This window comes from Podarcis filfolensis (assembly GCF_964270895.1).
Source record: "Podarcis filfolensis genome assembly, chromosome: 3".
Lineage (NCBI taxonomy): Eukaryota > Metazoa > Chordata > Lepidosauria > Squamata > Lacertidae > Podarcis > Podarcis filfolensis.
Window position 1 is genome coordinate 106,961,912 of NC_139606.1, and position 14,431 is coordinate 106,976,342.

At 38.8% G+C, this 14,431-nt stretch overlaps 1 protein-coding gene across 5 annotated transcripts in view; it reads right to left on the bottom strand.

Moving 5' to 3' along the window:
- FBXO11 (F-box protein 11) overlaps positions 1-14,431 on the bottom strand; it is a 70,470-nt gene that overhangs the window by 48,447 nt on the left and 7,592 nt on the right. The window contains exon 1 of one of the 5 annotated variants that reach the window (XM_083605052.1): positions 14,056-14,163. The exons of the other annotated variants lie outside the window; for them this stretch is intronic. The gene's annotated coding sequence lies outside the window, so the exon portion shown is untranslated. Of the gene's footprint in view, positions 1-14,055; positions 14,164-14,431 lie in introns of those variants that run through there. 5 annotated transcript variants of the gene reach the window in all.

The window sequence follows — 14,431 nt, forward strand, 5'->3', positions numbered from 1 at the left end:
TTTCTGTTTAAGTTACGTTATAGTCCAAAGGCTAATCATCAGGAAATAAGGTTTTAAGTTTTCCATGTGTTCTAGAACTCAAGCCTAAGTTTTTTTTAATTGTTTCACCACATCAGTTAACGAACATGGATACATAGAGGAAAGTCAGCTTGCAGGAGCAAACTATAAATATACAATGTAATATAAAAATATATGTATTTGAAGTATGAAGTATATAAAACTAATAAAGATTGTAGTAAAAAAACACAAAGATGGATACATATGCTATGTTATTGTTTTAGTTAAATGAATTGTTTAAATTGTTATTAAGGAAATGATTAAAATACAGCAGAAAAGTTGTCCAAATATGCACATTTAACTTATTAAACATCACAATAATTTCATAATTATCGGTCTAATAGTATAACCAAATCAGTAATTTTTTATATAACTGTAAAAACTACTCTGAAAATTTATTATTCAAAAAATGAAACCTTCCTCTGGTTGTCAATATTAAGATTATACCAGCAAGAATGCGTCTTTCTGTTAAAAAATGATTTAAATCAAGTCTTACTGACTAGTGATTTAAACCGTGAATTAAATCGTGATTTAAATCGATTTGATTTAAATCAAATTCACCCTGGCAGAGGGACTCAGGAGCAGCAGCAGTTTCGCCAGCGATATAGCGCTGAGTGAAGCCGCCATCCCACTCTGCCCTCATACCAGCAGAGGGAGAAACAAGCTGTATTGACGAGGCGCTGATACAGCTTGTTCCTCCCTCTGCTTCTTTAAACTCCTTGGCTGAGGAGCGCATGGCTGCCCTTACCTCAGCCAACCAGTTTTATGGAGCCCCTGCCAAGCTGGTGGCAGGGTGGAGGCTCCATGAAACTGCTCCGCTGAGGGGTGTGCAGTTGCTGTTCCCCTCAACCAAGCAGTTAACGGAGCCCCCAGTCCACTGCTGGCTTGTGTGAGCCGGTGGTGGGGTGGAGGCTCTGCTAAAGTGCTCCCACCTGCCCACCCCATTTGTAGGGAGCCCCGATGCTTCTCCTGCTCATGTGCAAACCAGAGAAGCATTGGGGCTCCTCAGCTGGAAAGCAGGGTGCCTTCTAAGGCATCAGAGCTGTTCAGCTGGGGCGGCGGAAGGCCTCTTTAACTCTCCTCCAGCTGAGCAGTTCAGCGAAGCCCCACTTGAGCCCGAAAGGCATCAGGACTCACTATGTAGGGCTGGGCCATATACTGGTATTTCGCTGCTGAGATATCACAATGTTGAAAACAAAGTATTGCCCAGCTCTAGCACTAAACTAAATCATCAGAGGGTGATCTGTTGTGCTAATCACAGTGGTTATTTGCTTAGCTATTTCCCCGTTGGACTTCCAAGATGAGACACGAATCCCAAACTCAAAGGCAAGATTCACTGAAAACCCTACCACAAGCAGTGGGAGAGTCCTCTTAACTTGATAGTCCTTGAAAGCAATTAGAAGTTCTTTTCAGTTAAAAAGCAGAGGGCAAGGGAAAGGGATCCCTTACCATTTTTGTGAACCTGCCCCATGGAGCAAGCTGTTTGCACTCTGTCTCTGTGCCCCCTCTAATCGTAGGAGCCCTAAGAAACTGTGTCAGAGGTTTTTGCCCAATCCCAGTTCACTTGCAATCCAGCAACTCTTTCACAAATTTTGCCCCTGCCAGCAAGCAGGCCTTGGTCGCAAGCAGAGGATCATCTTTGTGGCTTTCACTGTGCAATTAACAAGATAAGTGAGTCTCTGGCAGGGGATGGTGCCACGGACCCCCTGGGTGTGTTCCGTGGATCCCCAGGGGTCCCTGGACCCCTAATTGGGAACCAATGGTTTAAAGGTTTTACAAAGGATTTTGCATTCAAGCAGCATGATGTCTGAATTAAATGATAAACTGTTTAATCATATCTGTCAAACTTATCTGTTTTTCTTCTTATCCAACAAAAGATGCATCTCAATCCTTGTATTAAGAAGAAAAAGTAGAGAAGTAAACCTCAAAGCAGCACATGAAGGAATGTTAACTGGTGCAACTACCTTTCCCAGTACAATTTTACAAGTCACCTTTAGGGACATTTACCAGTTCTTATTTCAGATCATGCTTCCTCACAGTTCTAACTCACAGCCTCACACTCAAACTCTGCCAAGGTGGAAGAAGCAAAAAGAGGGTCAATCTCTCTTGGACCTGGTTCTCACTAACAGGGAGGAACTGATCAAGAAAGTGAAAGTACAGAAACATTGGGAAGAAAAGATCATGTCGTCTTCAGTTTCACTATTCACAGGCAAGGGAAAGCGGAGTGTAGTCGGACATGCTCTCTGGACTTTAAGAAGGCTGATTTAAAAACAGCTTAAGGAACAACTGGGTAGTTTTAACCCATTCATGCATTAATTAGACTTACACATGTTGGTTATATGAGGCTGGTTATCCCACACATTTATGGAGTAAGAAGCATGTTCTACACCATGATGTCAACTTGAATAAAATATTGGGGGGCCAAGGTTAAGCCCCAACCTGCATATTCGATCACAAGACATGGCACACACACACCATTTGATTGGCAATGCTCATCAACTTTTTGGGGAAGCCCCCTCAAATATTTTATGGGGGGAAGAGATCTCAGCCCTAGGAGTTGGCTTCTACATTATATACAATGTGGATCAAGTGCAATGTGGTTCACTTTGCTGAATAAGTCTGCTGAGGCAAAAGTGGGGGGAAATGTTCAGTCAAAGGTTAAGCTATTGGATAATTTGCAGTAAGATAACTGTCAACTTGAAACATTCCAAATTATGATCAGTGAAGTTTTCTGTCCAGGAAACTTCAGTATTACTGTTATGAGTATGGTTTCTATTATGAACAAATATTGGCTGGAACTCCAAAGGTTCTAATATTGTTTACTAGCTCTCCTCTCCTATTGCTTTAACCTCATCTACTGAAAATAATTCAAATAAAAATATTCTTAGAGCAATTCTGAAAAATGCTTAGGTTCAGCCTTTGGTGACCATCAAAAACTTTGTTAACCACAAAGTAGCCACAGAAGACACCTCTCTACAGAATTATAAGTACTTAGGGTATGGTATTGTCAACACTGTTGACTCAACAGGATGCTCCTAATTTATCTTTTGAGGTCACAATGGAACATAGAGAGGTAGCAATTACTGTGATAAATAGGGCAAAAGGACTGAGCACACAAGACCAGTACACTGAACTCCACAAAAAGAATTTCACATGGCTGAACATTTCAAAATTGTAGGAACTGTGTAGCTTTGTAGCCTCTCTCATGCAAATGCATTGCCTGAATTGTCAATACTGTATTGCATTGCTTTGCTTGGATTTAAGGAAGCAAATGGCCTGAATATCGTTGTCTATCCCAAACACCAACTAAACTACCAAACTAGCCCTGTGCCCCAAAATAAAATAAAAATCCCTTAGGTACTAGTTATGGTTTCTTCAAGATTAGCTCTTATAAAAATCAAGAATAATCAGCTCTGACCAATCTTTTCACTGAAGGCTACAAAAGGCAATATTATGTGGTCTTTCCCACAGGACAGTCTAACAGATATATTCATTTTTTGCTAAATGCTGTGCATTAAATGTTTATGCAATAAACATTTAACTAAATATGAATACATGGAACTTCATATACATTAGAAACTGTATGTTGAAGAATTATCTAGAGCAGTGATTATCAACCAGTGTGCCGTGGCACCCTAGGGTGCCTTGAATGATAGGGGTGCCGCGGGTTCATGTTCACCTTTGACCAGTCTCTGCTGGGCCAATAAGAATGGGGGCATCCTCTTCGCAGGCCCCTGGGGGGCAGTGTGAGCAGGCACCTCTCTTTGGGGCAGGGGGGTGGCTCAGAGATTGAGGTGGTGGCTGCGATGCCCTGATGGCTCCCAAGAAGACAGGAGAGGAGAAGACGCTGAAGGAACACTCCACAAGGGAGGGGCATTTGAAAAGGGGTGAGAGGCTGCTGGCTCTGCAGGCAACGGGTGACATAACCAGGCTTCTGAGGCTTGGAGTATGTTTCCCCACAAGGGAGCTACAGAAGGAACGTAGTTGGTGAAGGGAGCTATGGACTCAAAAAGGTTGAAAACTTCTGATCTAGAGATTCTAATTTAGACAGTGAATATATATCACTATTATTATTATTATTATTATTATTATTATTATTATTATTATTATTATTATTATTTTATTTTTACCTGTCCATCTGGCTGGGTTTCCCTAGCCACTCTGGGCAGCTCCCAACAGAGGACTAAAAACAGAATAAAACTTCAAACATTAAAAGCTTTCCTGAACAGGGCTGCCTTCAGATGTCTCCATCAGTTATTATCCCAATTCTACCTAGAAACTCCTACTTTCATCTTAGGCACCAGGCAATTTTTTTACGTAGTGCACACACACATTGTGATTCGCAGTACAGTGGTACCTCGGGTTAAGTACTTAATTCGTTCTGGAGGTCCGTTCTTAACCTGAAACTGTTCTTAACCTGAAGTACCACTTTAGCTAATGGGGCCTCCTGCTGCTGCCGTGCCGCCGGAGTATGATTTCTGTTCTCATCCTGAAGCAAAGTTCTTTTTTTTTTTTGGATAATATTTATTCAGAATTTTGAAGATTACAAAGAGAAAAAAGAAAAAAGGTAAAAAAGACAGAAAAAGTACAATCATTTTTAAAAAGAGAAAAACAAAAAACAAAAAAAACAGATTAAACCTTTACATAACTTTCTTCCTTTACTTATTTCCTTGACCTCCTCACACCTCCCATTTTTGTATTCTAATTCAAATTGTTATTTCAGCAAATCATTCCAACCTTGTTTTTATCTTAATAATTTGATTTAATATATTGTAGTTTTATGTTCACTCTTTCGTCAATTCATTTTTACTTAATCCTTTATATCATTTCTACCAAAGCCATATAATTTTCTTTTTCCAACATCTTTCTAACAATCCTTAATTTTACAATGTTTTTGAAGATATACTTTTAATTTTTTCCACTCTTCTTCCACCGACTCTTCTCCTTGGTCCCGGATTCTGCCAGTCATCTCAGCCAATTCCATGTATTCCATCACTTTCGTCTGCCATTCTTCCCGGGTGGGTAGATCTTGTGTCTTCCAATACTTTGCGATGAGTATTCTTGCTGCTGTTGTGGCGTACATAAAAAAAGTTCTATCCTCCCTTCGCACCAATTGGCCAACCATGCCCAGGAGAAAGGCCTCTGGTTTCTTCAGGAAAGTATATTTAAATACTTTTTTCATTTCATTATAGATCATCTCCCAGAAAGCCTTAATCCTTGGGCACGTCCACCAAAGGTGGAAGAATGTACTTTCATTTTCTTTACATTTCCAACATTTATTACCGGGCAAATTATAGATTTTTGCAAGCTTGACTGGTGTCATGTACCACCTATATATCATTTTCATAATATTCTCTCTTAAGGCATTACATCCCGTAAATTTCAAGCCTGTGGTCCATAACTTTTCCCAGTCAGCCATCATAATGTCATGTCCAACATCTTGTGCCCATTTAATCATAGCAGATTTAACCATTTCATCTTGTGTATTCCATTTCAACAGCAAGTTATACATTCTTGATAAATTCTTAGTTTTAGGATCTAACAATTCTGTTTCCAATTTTGATTTTTCCACCTGAAAACCAATTTTCTTGTCCAGATTGTAAACCTCCCTTATTTGATCATAGTGAAGCCAGTCTCGTACTTTATTTTTTAAACTGTCAAAGCTCTGCAATTTCAATTTATCTCCCTCTTGTTCCAAAATTTCCCAATATTTCGGCCATTTGGCCTCCATATTGAGTTTTTTCAGAGCCTTAGCCTCCATTGGCGACAGCCACCTTGGCGTTTTACTTTCAAGCAAGTCCTTATATCTCATCCAGACATTAAACAGTGCTTTCCTGACAATATAGTTTTTAAAGGCTTTATGTGCTTTAACCTTGTCATACCACAAGTATGCATGCCATCCAAAAACATTATTAAAACCTTCTAAATCCAAAATGTCCGTGTTTTCAAGAAGCAGCCAATCTTTCAGCCAGCAAAATGCGGCTGATTCATAATAGAGTTTAAGGTCTGGCAGGGCAAATCCACCTCTTTCTTTAGCATCAGTTAAAATCTTAAATTTTATTCGAGGTTTCTTGCCCTGCCAGACAAATCTAGAAACATCTCTCTGCCATTTCTTGAAACAGTCCATCTTGTCCAAAATTTGCAATGTTTGAAACAAAAACAGCATCCTAGGCAATACATTCATCTTTATCGCAGCAATTCGGCCCAGCAGTGATAACTTCAGTTTTGACCATATTTCTAAATCCTTTTTCACTTCCATCCAACATTTTTCATAGTTATCTTTAAATAAATTCACATTTTTAGCAGTCATATGGACCCCTAGATTTCCAATTGCACTACCTTAGCTTCCACAGCGGCAGTTTTTTCCTGGGTCAAGGTCGATTCTTGCAATAATTTCTGAATAGATTCTGCATTGCTGTTGACCTTTTTCCCCAGACTGTCTAATGTTTCTGTATTTAAATCAATTTTTTTATTTGCAGTATCAACCTTCCTATTGGTCTCTTCGACCCTCTGAAGCAAAGTTCTTAATCCGAGGTACTATTTCTGGGTTAGCGGAGTCTGAAACCTGAAGTGTATGTAACCTGAAGTGTATGTAACCCGAGGTACCACTGTATATTGCCACGTCGAATATTATGGAACCGTTACCATGATGCTGACATCAAACCAGTTTTGGACAATGTATTGATACATCACCCAGCCCAATTATAAAGACGAAGTTCCACACAAAACAGAACAAAAATCCAAAATAATAATAATCAGCAAATACTAAATTGCAGTTCAAGATTGAAAGGAAGTTCTTCACTCTGAGTAAGGACCGGTCACACTGCTACTCACTCTTTTGCTATGCCACCTTAAGATGTAACTGTAAAGGTGGAGTTAAATGCATTGATTAGAAAGGTTGGCCCACTACTGCCATATACTTCTCTGCTTCACAGATTTGTAATGCAATGCTTTCTGCGCATACACTGAGTTCTATGAAGCTTACTCCCATATAAGCAAGTATAAGACTGGAGTCTAATATGGAAATTTGAAACATGCAGTTAAGTGGCCATTTCTCAGCAACACAAAAAACACAGAAAAGTGACAACAAACAGCAAATCCTAAGTAGTACTAAGTAGTGTTAGAAACTGGGATAGAAAAGCCAGGAGCCGAATGGCTTCTGGGACCTGGGTTGTGGGCGCCAAAACAGAATGTCTAGTCACCACGGGAGGTGAGGGGTCGGCAATACTTTTTATTTATTATTTTGATAAGCCTTAACTAATACGCAATTCACTCATGTGACACATTGTTAATATCACATTTTTAGCAGAAATTGATAATATATGTTTAATTAGGTGTTTACAATAAAAATGTTGGTACTATACTTCAGTTTTCAAAACACTCTATTGTTAAACTCTTTAACATATTGTCTATCCTTAACGTATACTTTGAGGCATCAAAGAACATACATTCCAGGAATCCTTGAGTGTCAACCAGGCACAAAAAATGGCACCCAGACTTTTTGAGGCGCTCGCGAATGGAGAATCTTTTGGCGAAAAATGTGCCTAGCGCCCTGCTAACTGAGTAGTACCATTCCTTCTCATGTTTCTGATGAATGCCCAAACACCAAAATGGATAATATACTACTGTCATCAGCCATGGACTCACTCATCCATTTTGCAGCATTTGTTCAAGTTAGCAAACCACAACTTCAAGTCTAAAAATGTTGAGCCCAACAAGTAATGCCCATGGTTACAAAACATCACTGTAAGTACTTCCAGAGTTCCTAAATGTAAGATGGTGCACATAAGCTATATTTTTATTTCAGAAAAGGGACACTTTCAAAATAAATCAAATAAAGGTTCCTAACAGGTTTATAAGAGATTTGAAGTAAGAAGAGATTGTTTAATTTTCTTTGTAAATTTGAAGCAGCCCAGGGAACTGTAGAGGCCACAACACACTCAACTGAGCTGGTTTCATGGGTTCTGATTTAAATAATGTTATTTTAAGCATTGTTTTTAACCTGCTGTGCATACCATGTTAATTTTGTTAATCCTGTACAACCTATCAATCCCTGCAGCCAGGCACTGCCACAATTCCAACTGCATGTTCAGAGATACAAATATATTAACTACATAAACATCTGAGACCAAAAATATATGCTATACAGAAGGCATCTCTCTCTTTGGTTAAATACACTGAGACTTTAGTCTGAAACACGCTTTCTGTTGTGTATTCCCCAGGCATAGCCAACATGGTGCCCTCTAGATGTGTTGGACTCCAACCCCCATCAGTCCCAGCCAGCACTGCCAATGGTAGAAGATTATGGGAGAAGTAGTTCAAAACACCTGGAGGGATGCAGGTTCCCCAGTATACCCCACTGAACACAGCAGCCCTAACTCTGAAAAGTCAAGCATTGTTATTCTGCAAAACATTTTAACTAAGCATAATCTCTAGAATCTTCCTTCATAATTAAGGAGCACACTAGAATTATTTAAGAAAGTATATTGACAACCTTCTCTGTTTTTTGTTGCTCATACCTTCGTAAGTCATCCATCAACGCCCATTCACAAATGCTGAAATTTAACTGCGCAGAAGTTTGTGTTTTTCCATGAACTGGAGAGTACATTTCCATGGACGTAATGGAACCAAATACCCATTATTAGAGATCTAGACGAATCAGTTCTCCAGGAAAAGAACTATGCAAAAATCATTATTTCTTTTACAATCTGAGCTTTAGGGAAACACACATTTGCCTCAGCAGGCAGTGAAAAGACAGTTTCCAGCAACATCTCCCATAATCAGTCCTTCTGAGACGGAACCCTACCATCACAAGAGTGTTACTAAAGTCATTTGCGATGCAATCATTTTTTGCCTGCCACAGAAAAACTACAAGTTTCTAAAAAGCATATGAAGAACAGACTTCCAAGTTCAGAATATAATCAATACACAAAAACAATCCAATTAGACCCCCTCCCCCCATAATAAAGACAGTTCAGTGCTGCGATACATTGCCATAAAAAATGTGCTTTCATAAAAATCAGAGTCTGAGGGGGCTTTCTGACGATCTGTTGCAGCCTTCCCCAACAGAGGATCCCAGATGCTGTTGCATTACAAGAACCATTGGCTAGGACTGACTGGGACACTGCAACCCAATACCATCAGTGCCCAAGACTGAGGAAGCCTAGTCCTATTCCTGATGGAAACAGGAAAACCAGAATTTCAAATGGACTTTTTAAAACCATGATGTCCAACTTATTCAGTAATTTACATGTCAATACTGAAAATAATGAAACTTCTCCAACTCTAAAATATAATTCTACCTTAGCATAAATCTGTTCACGTTTAACACATTTATATCCAATACAAAATTTGGGCAACAAAACTGTTCAAAGCTGTTCTATAAAACATTGCTCAAAGGCACAAGTCTACAACAGAATGAAAGACTATGAGAACATGCACTCCTAGATGCTGCTGCCCAATGGGAAATGGAGCACTTTTAGGAAGCAGAATCCAGTGCTCCTTCCCCATCTTTCCTGAGGGAAGGTCAGGTTGGGAAGGTCAAAGGGATGGAAAGCACCTTTGGATGGCTCATATAACATGTTTCCCTGCTCACCTTTCCAAGTCTTACATAGGAAAGGCCAGCAGGTGGAAAGAGGTTACCAGTTTTGCCCTGCACAGACAAGGCTCTTTGAGGACCTTCACTGTGCAACTGCAAAACAATCCCTATCCTTTCTCCAAACTTTGGAGTTGAAAGGCTCTTTATGTGCTTCCCACAGGCACCTGGTTGTCTACTGTGAGAACAGAATGCTGGATTAGATGAGCCACTGGCCTGATCCAGCAGGGCTCTTCTTAAGTTAATATGACTGCATGACAGATTCAAAATATGCATTGAGTTTTTCCAGTCTCTGTTGACAAAAAAGTCTGTGCTCCTGGAAAGTAGCTCTTGAAGGGTAACCTCTCCATACAAGAACATCATTTAGGGCAACGTGAGAGGTTACAGGTAGAAAAGGAAACCTAGAAACTCATGCTCCTCTGGTATAAGCACTTCCCATTTGTAAACAGAGTGGGAGAATACTTTGCCAACCCTATTCTTTGAGTTGAAAATGCTCAGTTAGAAGACAAGCCTGTTAAGTTTTAAATTTCTTGATAAAAATCAAAGCACTTTACACAAGTTTCCATATTGATGCAGTCTGGTAAACTTAAACATGTAAAGGTTTCTAAACAGCTGAAATTAGCTGAAACTTGTACAACAGTCTATACTCAAAAGGAACAAGCAACTCAACTACTATTAATGACTAGAGTATCTAATTGCTATGATTATATTGGCTACAGTCAGTCTTGCCCCATCTGAGCTACTAATTATGACAGATTTAATTCAACCAGTCATCACCACTCTCTTAATATTCATCTGTATGCTACAATTCTATTCGTTACAATAAATCAGTGGCAAAAGGAGACTAAGTGAAGGGGATATTGATCTCAAGAATTGTCATTGTTAGATTACATTGCTTGTCACTGTTGCAGTAACTAAAGTTTCCAAGGCCACATTCTGGCTTGGATAACAGCATGTTCATGGTTCCTCATGTTATGCTGCCTTGGAAGCAATACATGTTGAATCAACATAGCTAAGAACAATTAACAGTAATACAAGATATCTCAAGCCATACATTTACTAACTCCTCCCAAGCCTCTCTTGGCATAGCACCAGTAGTTTCATGGTTACATTCCTGTAACCCAGTATTGATTTGTTAAGTACAATTTGGCTGCTTTACTCAGACCAACTAAGTCATGATTCCACTCACTATAATCATGAGTTATAACAAATCGTCACAGGCAGCAGAAGAGTAAGTATTTTCAATACCAAAAGCATGCATTTTTAAATTTGAAAATATATCAACTGCATTATTACATTTATATAGCTATAAGCCTCAATTACTTTCTTCTATCTCTATATTTTTAGCAGCTTTAAGTAACATCTAGAACAGCTTAAATAGATAATGTCAAATCAACCAAATCTACGAAAAGAAACATACAGCACTGCTCTGACACAATACACAGCACTGAAGGTTACTGGCTTCTTTAATTTATGCACTGCTTCACATTATCATTCCAGCATTCAAGTCTGTACATGTGATATTGCACCCATGGCTCATGCACACTCCCCCACTGCACTTAGAAACTTCTTAAACTGGAGTCTATGCATGTAACTCCCTATGTGAGTAGGCATTACAGTGGTACTTTGGTTTACGAACTTAATCCATTCCGGAAGTCCGTTCTTAAACCAAAGCATTCTGAAACCAAGGCGTGCTTTCCCATAGCAGCGGCGGACTCAATTTACAGATGGAACACACTCAACAGGAAGCGAAACACATTCTTATTCCAAGGCAAAGTTCACAAACCAAAAGACCTACTTCGGGTTTGCAGCGTACTTAATCCAAGTTGTTCATAAACTAAGCTGTTCTTAAACCAAGGTACCACAATACTCATATGGTCCTCCAAGTTTTCTCCACAATGGACAGAAAGGTCAAATAGCTAGTGGAAGTATGTTACGAAGGCAGAACATTACAATAGGATATCACTATTGTACTTTAATGAGCTAAAATCATTCCAGTTATACCAGCATGATTAAAATACGCTTTAATAACACAAAATGCACCTACCATTTCATTTTATACTATGTTTTTATAGTACTATTAATGAAGTGCTGTATGTGACCAGTTTATGTTTATTCCTACTGTATATCAATATTATAACCTGTTGATTCCCCCCCCCCCAATATTCTCCTGTGGAGAAAGAATACATCCATTTTTAAATATGGTACCTCCTATGCCTGAAAAAAGAACACATCAATTCTTCCCTACTACAGCAAATTATCCACTTTTCCAACACAATCCTACTCAACCTGTCTGTCATCCTGAGTACAGTACCTTTATATTGATGCTGGGCTAGTATTCTATTTGTTCATTTGTTCCCTCTGTGGTTCCCAGTGAGTTCTGTTGCTGCTTGGTTGCCATGTTTGTAGACCTGCTCTGACATCTTGCCATGGAAACAGTTCATAGGATGCAGACTCAGGCAGAGAGTTGCATCAGGGGATGGGGGTACTTTCTTCATAAGCATACAAAGGGATGTATTGAGGGGGGCAACTGTCTGTCTCTCACACAAATTTTCTCATTCTCATTTTGTGTGTGTGTGTGTGTGTGTACAGGCAGAGAAATGCAGTATGAGAAATTATTGTGAATTCAAGTTGACATCCCAAACTTGACCATAACTGCTAACATTGCCTCTACCAATGTCCCTCCCAAACCATGTTCTATTTCAGCCTCTGCAAGATCTTTGTAGGTAGAACCTTACACAGGTGGTACAATCAGGGCTCAATAAAACACAGCCAAAAATGTTGCATAATATAGAAATTTCACTGTGTTCAAAGCACATTTAGTATTGCAGCCAAAGTCTAACATATACAGAACTAGCAAAATGTATATGATGGTGAAACATCTAGCCTACTTCCGAAGGTAATTCTAAAAATGGTTCTTTCCTATTAAGCCTACATGCAGTTGTTTTCCATATGGAAATCTCTAATCCTAGACTAATAATAATAATTATAATTATACTCTGCAGATCTGGCTGGGTTTCCCCAGCCACTCTGGGCAGCTTACAACGTATATAAAAATGTATTGTACTTTCTATACAAGACTGAATTCTCAAAACATCTGATAAGCTGCTGGTAAAAATAAATAAAGAACTACTACACAAATGAAACCTGTATAATTACTTTCAAAGCATTGCACAAGAGCTAATCTTAACTGGTTACAAATTTGAAGTACTGGATTCATTCATGAGAGTCAAGAACCCTGTTTTCTTTTAAAACCCACACCTCATCTTGTTCACTGAGACACAAATAGACAAAAAACTTGTTTCTTAAAAATAAAACTTTTCAAAAAGATCAGCTTCCTATGTGAGGGCACCTTTAAAAACAAATTGGAAACCTTTCAATCAATCAAGCTGGTCAATCAACTAGACACTGCGGCTCTAACTTTATCATCTTCTTTCTCCTTTTAACAAAAGTACAAACTTGCCCAGAATTTCAACTAAACAGAACAGTAGTTTTCAAATTATGTTCCAGGAAACCTTGGAGTTCCTTAGAAACTTTTCAGAGATCCTACCTACAAGATGATCCCTAGTGGTATAAAAGCTTCTCCAAAAGACTGCCTAATACTGCTGCTATCTTTCTCTACAATGTGTAAATGCAGGAGTGTGTTTCTGAGCACACACTCAAGAGCAGTTTGTACACAGACCTAACCAGTAACCTAACTGAACTAAATGTACACCCAAGAATATGATAATAGTCAACAGGTGAGAACTCCCAAGAGGCAAAGTGTCTGGAATCTACTGGAGTAGAAGACTGCATCCCGAGACTAACAGAAGCTAGTTCAAGTGCTACAAGTGCACATTACCATGTACTAGGAAAAACTGACCACATCAATAAATCCAAAAACCTGTCATCATAGTATCTTCCTGCAACTCCAATATACCATGATTTTAACATTGTATAAGCGCAATATAATATTCCACATCCTATACTAAGTTAGCTTAGTCCAACCACTATTTGCTAGTTCAGCAAATATTGGAAACAGGCTGAAAGACTATAAAATATTAAAGATACATTTAAAAATATCTACCTAATGGAATCCAACACCCTTATATTGACAGCTTTACCTTTCAAAAGTAATATACAAAATCCTGGTTCTGCTGATGATAAGGACATTTCAGCAGAAACAGGACTGCATCCCCAACCTGTAACTGTTCTGAATTAAAGTTTATCCTCTCGGTTCACATTTTTGCTCTATGCCACTGTATTTATTCATTGTTCCACCTGGCATGTTGGAAGTCCTCTTTAAAACATAACTATATTTAAAATTAAATGTGTGGTAAAAAAAATATGCAGTTTGTCTACATATATTTGAGAATGATATGTGAGTACAAGCAGTATCACCGGGTTATATATTAAAGACATACCTCATAAAATCAAACAGAAAACAGTCAATATTTGTTTCGAAAATAAGCAAGTAGTGTCTCACCATCAAGGACACAGGCAGCAAACTTCACCACTTTCCAGCTTTTCTGTAGCTAAAACTAAGCAGATATGACCACAGCTACTTTACAGAGGTCATCCCAGTTTATGAGATGCCATGATGTCACACAGCACAGTGTCAATCTATCAAACAAAATGGTCAGTGCTAGGAGACAAAAATATCTACAAACCAGCACATGCCACACATTGTATAGGCACACAAAAAAAACAAGCAGTGAGCAGCAAAGTGGCCTCATAAATTTCCAACTCAGGATCAGGTATATAAAATTATAAAAATATAAAATTTGGTGGACGTGCCCA